The following is a 5,022-nucleotide window of genomic DNA, read 5'->3' on the forward strand; positions in this document are numbered from 1 at the left end:
GTCAGTTACTTAGTTGTCTGGTATTCCATGCTTTCTTTGCAACACTGCTGGTGTTGACAGTTACAAAATCTGAACTCTCTCCTTGCTTTCCCATTCAGGGATCTATATGGAGCTGCTAGGAGAAGTCTTTGGCAGTTCCTCACTAAGACCACTTTGTCCCTTTTGTTACGAATTCCCTTACTTGGCCTGTCCAGTTCCACCGATGCCCCAGGATGTGGGGAAGCTCTGCCACCAGTGTGTTTTCTCTCCATGCAGCCTTCTGTTCTTTCCGTGCTGCAGTGAAGAACAGCAGTCACAGCACCGCAGTTGACTTTCAAGAAGATGGGACCAAATGAGATGTCTTTGCCCCGTGACAGATGCTTGCACAGTAGGTGTGCCTCAGACCACAGAATCCCCAGGACTCCATTCAATTCAGTGCTACCTTCTCCAGCTGACAGCATCAGAGATGGGTTTTATGCAGCTCAGTTCTTCAATCTTCTCACCTGCAGACTATTCCTATACTCTGCAGGGTGCAAGGCTGCGGCACTAACAAGGACTCATGTTTGCATGTGGTTATGCCTTTCTCATCTAAAAAAATCTTTCCTTCCTTCCTTGCTCTGTGTGGTGTAGAGAAGGTATCTTATGACTGAGAGCTTTTGTGTATACTCTTAAACCTTGTTAAGCAAGCCTGCTGCTTGTTAAGAGCTGACCAGACAAAAGTTTGGCATTAAAACAGTACACTTGAAGACAGCAGAGATTTTCTTAGATGGGCTAATATTTGTCTGCTTTGCAAATTACGATCCTGGTCAATTGTTCCTAGGCAAGGACAGGAATATTTAGTAGCAATTTTACTAAGCCTGGAGTATCTGGGACACTTTAAAATACATTTGGCTGGTTATTGGAGGAATATTTGGTAGCAATTTTATCAAGCCTGGAGTATCTAGGGTGGTTTAAAATACATTTGGCTGGCTATTGGCTGCCTGGCCCAACCAGCACCTCAGGAAAAAATGTAGTGAATCATCGTTTCAGTCAATGCATTCAGATGTAATCTTACTCTGTAATGTCCTTGCATATTTAGTAAGCACAACCTAATGAATTTAAACTTCTGCCACAAAAATATGTGGAATTGTCCCATCACATTCCAAGACAGTTTTAATTATTATTATTAATTGCATCTCTTCCCCCAAACTACTATGAGCCCTGTCATAAAATACTGCAATTCACTGATCTTTGCACCTCTTGAATATCCTGGCTTTTGGAGGCAGAACCTAGGTCTAGGCAGCACTGAACACAGAAGGCTGCTGTGGCCAGAGCTTCCAACATGCAGGCCAGTGCCCACTTACCACCTTCATGAGGTCATGATAGAAAGCCTCCAATTAGCCCATAAAGCCATCCTGTTTTCGCAGTGCTCTCAAGTAATACGGGGCAATAAACCTGCATGTAAGGGAGAGGTGGCCCATGTTCCCAAAAATAATTATATGGCACCAGGCAGTGCTGGAAGATTAGGAGCGAGACAAGCAAAACCTGTTATAATAACTTACCGTTCATTTTTAATACAGGACATGCTAATCTTAAAAAGATGTTTAGTCCTCTGAAACAAACTGCTCTGAGTCCCTCCCAAACTGAATGTGTTATGGTAGCTATCATTACCATGATATTAGTAATGTTTTTCAAGCCCTTTTTCTCATCTTTGTTTAAATACTTGAATTCTCTTGAATCTCACACAAAGCACAAAATATACAGTTTCCCCCATGAAATATTCATGTTAAGGGTTAGAAGACACCAAAAAACTCCTAAACAATTGTAGAGGAGAGATTATAAACCTGGATTTATAATCACATTCTAACTGACACAAGGAAAAATAAATTGGTCAGTAGAGAAACAACAAAGCCTCTCAAAGGAAAGGGGCCAAATCTTCAGCTAATATAAATTGCAGCTTCATTAAAGTCAATGGAGCTATGCCTGTGTACACCAGCAGAAAATACAGGTCTGGATCTCTGCTTCTACTAGTGGGGACCATATGGTAAGCCTTCACATGACTGAGTCCTCTTCATAAATGAACGATTGTGTTTAGCTAACTTTGTACGTATGAGTTTCCTGTCTGTGACTTGAGTAACTGCCATGAATAATTCATGATGGAAAATTACAGATTTACAGTGCTTTTCCATCATTTTACCATCAGGTTTGTATTCAGCACACTCAGATAGTAGTATTTCTAGAGACTCAAGTTAGGCAAGGCAACATACTTCTCATGTAAGAAGTAATTGGGTAACACCTGATGTCTGCAATGCCTTTCTCACAGTTGTGCTTGTATTTGCATGAATTTTGGGAACACAGTAAAGGACAAAAGGCTGAGAATGAAGATGGGTATGTCAGAAACAGCTAACATTCATGAGACCTTTTGTGTGCAGAGATATTCAGCAAAGTACCTGCAGAGCCTTTAGTTGCAGCACTAGGACAGACAGCTGTGAAGGATACCAAGGTGTGACCCCCCTGCCCAGATACCTACCAGCCTTGATGGAAGTTGAAATAACAAAGTCCAGAGCCTGACCAGAGTTCATGATCCCCTTCCTAGCATGAAGAGACATAGCATGTCAGCAGCAGAGACCCAGGACCAGATCTGCTGTTCCATCCTTAATTGCTTTATTCCATTCTATTGGCACATAGCAGTCATTAAATCCACTGTAGGTGCAATTTGATTAACGTGCAGTTTTTAGCATGGTGAATACAATATATTATCACCTAAATTATCTGAGAGACATTTTTCACCTGCCCAGTCACCCATTCAAGATCACCTACAACACAGGGCAAACCACAGCACTGCCCAGAGAGCTTCCTCTTTGCAATAGAATCATTTATTTCACTCAGTTAATTACAGCAGACAATGTGATTCTTAGTGTACTGGCTTTTCGACAAAATGCACAAGTGCTCTTCCTCCATCTTTAACTGCAGAGCATGCCATCCTTCTGGTATCCATGACTTTTCCCCCTTTTGTACTGTTACCACAGGTATCCATAAACCCCATCTCTGGCTACAAAAAGTCAGTATGCTTATCCTGAATTTTCAACTGCAGCCATTTTGCTGCTTGTCTGTTGGCAAAAATCTAGATTTACCAGTGTGCTGTATTCCTTGAAAGTGTTAATCTTATTATTGGTTTTGTTGGTTTGTTTTTGGTTTTTTTTTTTTTTTCTTTTCTCTCTCCTAAGATGTTGGCCTTTTCAGCAAAGGTCCAATACTTCAAAATCAATTAGTAATTTTGAACTCTCCGTTTTAGTGTTCCCGTATCAGATGCATCAATACTACCTCATTTTCTGACAGACCTCAGTATTCAGTCTTGGAAAACCGGACCTTCAGGATAAGCAGTCACTAATCAAAGAATCATAGAACCATAGAATCGTAGAATCATAAAATCTTGGAATCATAGAATCACAGAATGGTTTGGGTTGGAGGGGACCTTAAAGACCATCTAGTTCCGCATCCCCCTGCCATGGGCAGGGACACCATCCACTAGACCAGGTTGCCCAAAGCCCCATCCAACCTGGCCTTGAACACTTTCAGGGACGGACCATCCACAGCTACTCTGGGCAGCCTGGTCCAGTGCCTCACCACCCTCATAGAGAAGAATTTTTTCCTTATATCTAATTTAAATTTACCCTCTTTTAGTTTAAACCCATTATCCATTGTCCTATCACTCCATGCCCTTGTCAACGGTCCCTCTCCAGCTTTCTTGTAGGCCCCTTTAGAAGGAAAGGCTGCTGTAAGGTCTCTTTGGAGCCTTCTCTTCTCCAGGTTGAGCAACCCCAGCTCTCTCAGTCTGTCTTCATAGGAGAGGTGCTCCAGCCCTCTGATCATCTTCGTGTCCCTTCCTCTGAATTCACTCCAACAGCTCCATGTCCTGCTTATATTGGGGACCCCAGAGCTGGACACAGAGGTGGGGTCTCGCGAGACTGGAGTAGAGGGGCAGAATCACTTCCCTCAACCTGCTGGTCATGCTGCTTTTGATGAAGCCCAGGACACAGCTGGCTTTCTGGGCTGTGAGCATACATTGCTGGCTCATGTTGAGCTTCTCATCAACCAACAGTTAATGAGATCCATCAACCTCAGTTCCTATTTTACTCCCTAGCCCCTCAGACACAAGTGTCTTAGAAAGAGAGGGGGAGGGGGAGGTAGAGAGACAGAGACTGGATTTGTTTCTTTAATGATATATTAATTTACTCATCAAAGAAAAAAAAGAGGTGAATCAAGACACAGGAGAAAAAACAAGTAGCAGCAATGAACCGTGAGTCAGACTATACTGAGCCTGCGAGGAATAACTATCTGGAACTGGGGCTCTACTAAATCTAATCCATCACAGATTGATGAAGAACACCCTTATTATTGCCTACAGGAATTTTTCTGAAAGGATTTCAATCCAGAATTTAGGTTTGAGAAGGAGGAGGAAGTTGGTGAGTCATAAGGTTTTAATAAATCAACTTTGGCTGTGTATTTGCAAGATGATCTTACTTTCTCTTGACCTGAATTAATGAAAGAAACTGAACTGTCCTTGACAACAGCCCGTTAGGACTCTAAGATATATCTTTTCATTTAAGATCTTTAAAAATTGCCATCTATTTTGCATTATTTAGACAAATTAAACTAATGTAGACTATTCCTTTTCAAAAATAACCTGCAGAGCCCTTTTTATGTGTGGGTCTGTATACTGGAGAGCCTGGAGTACCAACCATCAGGAAAAGAGTGTCTGCCTGAGTCTGACCTTGAAGGAAGAGCTGATGGTAAGAGATCACCATCCTTTCCCTCCCTTTGCAAATATTCCACAAGGCAAAATATGAGAGAGGAAAACAGATGTCAGGAGAGACATGGATACTAGAAAAATTCTGTGCAATAGCTGGGAAGATTTCGTCCCCAACAGACCTAGGAAATCACCAACTGGCAGATCATCTCCAGAAGAATTAGTCAGAAACTGGGAGTGTGTTTGAAGCAGATGCACTGAATAGACAGACTCCTATTTTCAGCTGTCAAATCAGGACCCAATGTAGTGGAAAC

The sequence above is a fragment of the Balearica regulorum genome, chromosome Z (genome assembly GCF_011004875.1).
Source record: "Balearica regulorum gibbericeps isolate bBalReg1 chromosome Z, bBalReg1.pri, whole genome shotgun sequence".
Taxonomy (NCBI): domain Eukaryota; kingdom Metazoa; phylum Chordata; class Aves; order Gruiformes; family Gruidae; genus Balearica; species Balearica regulorum.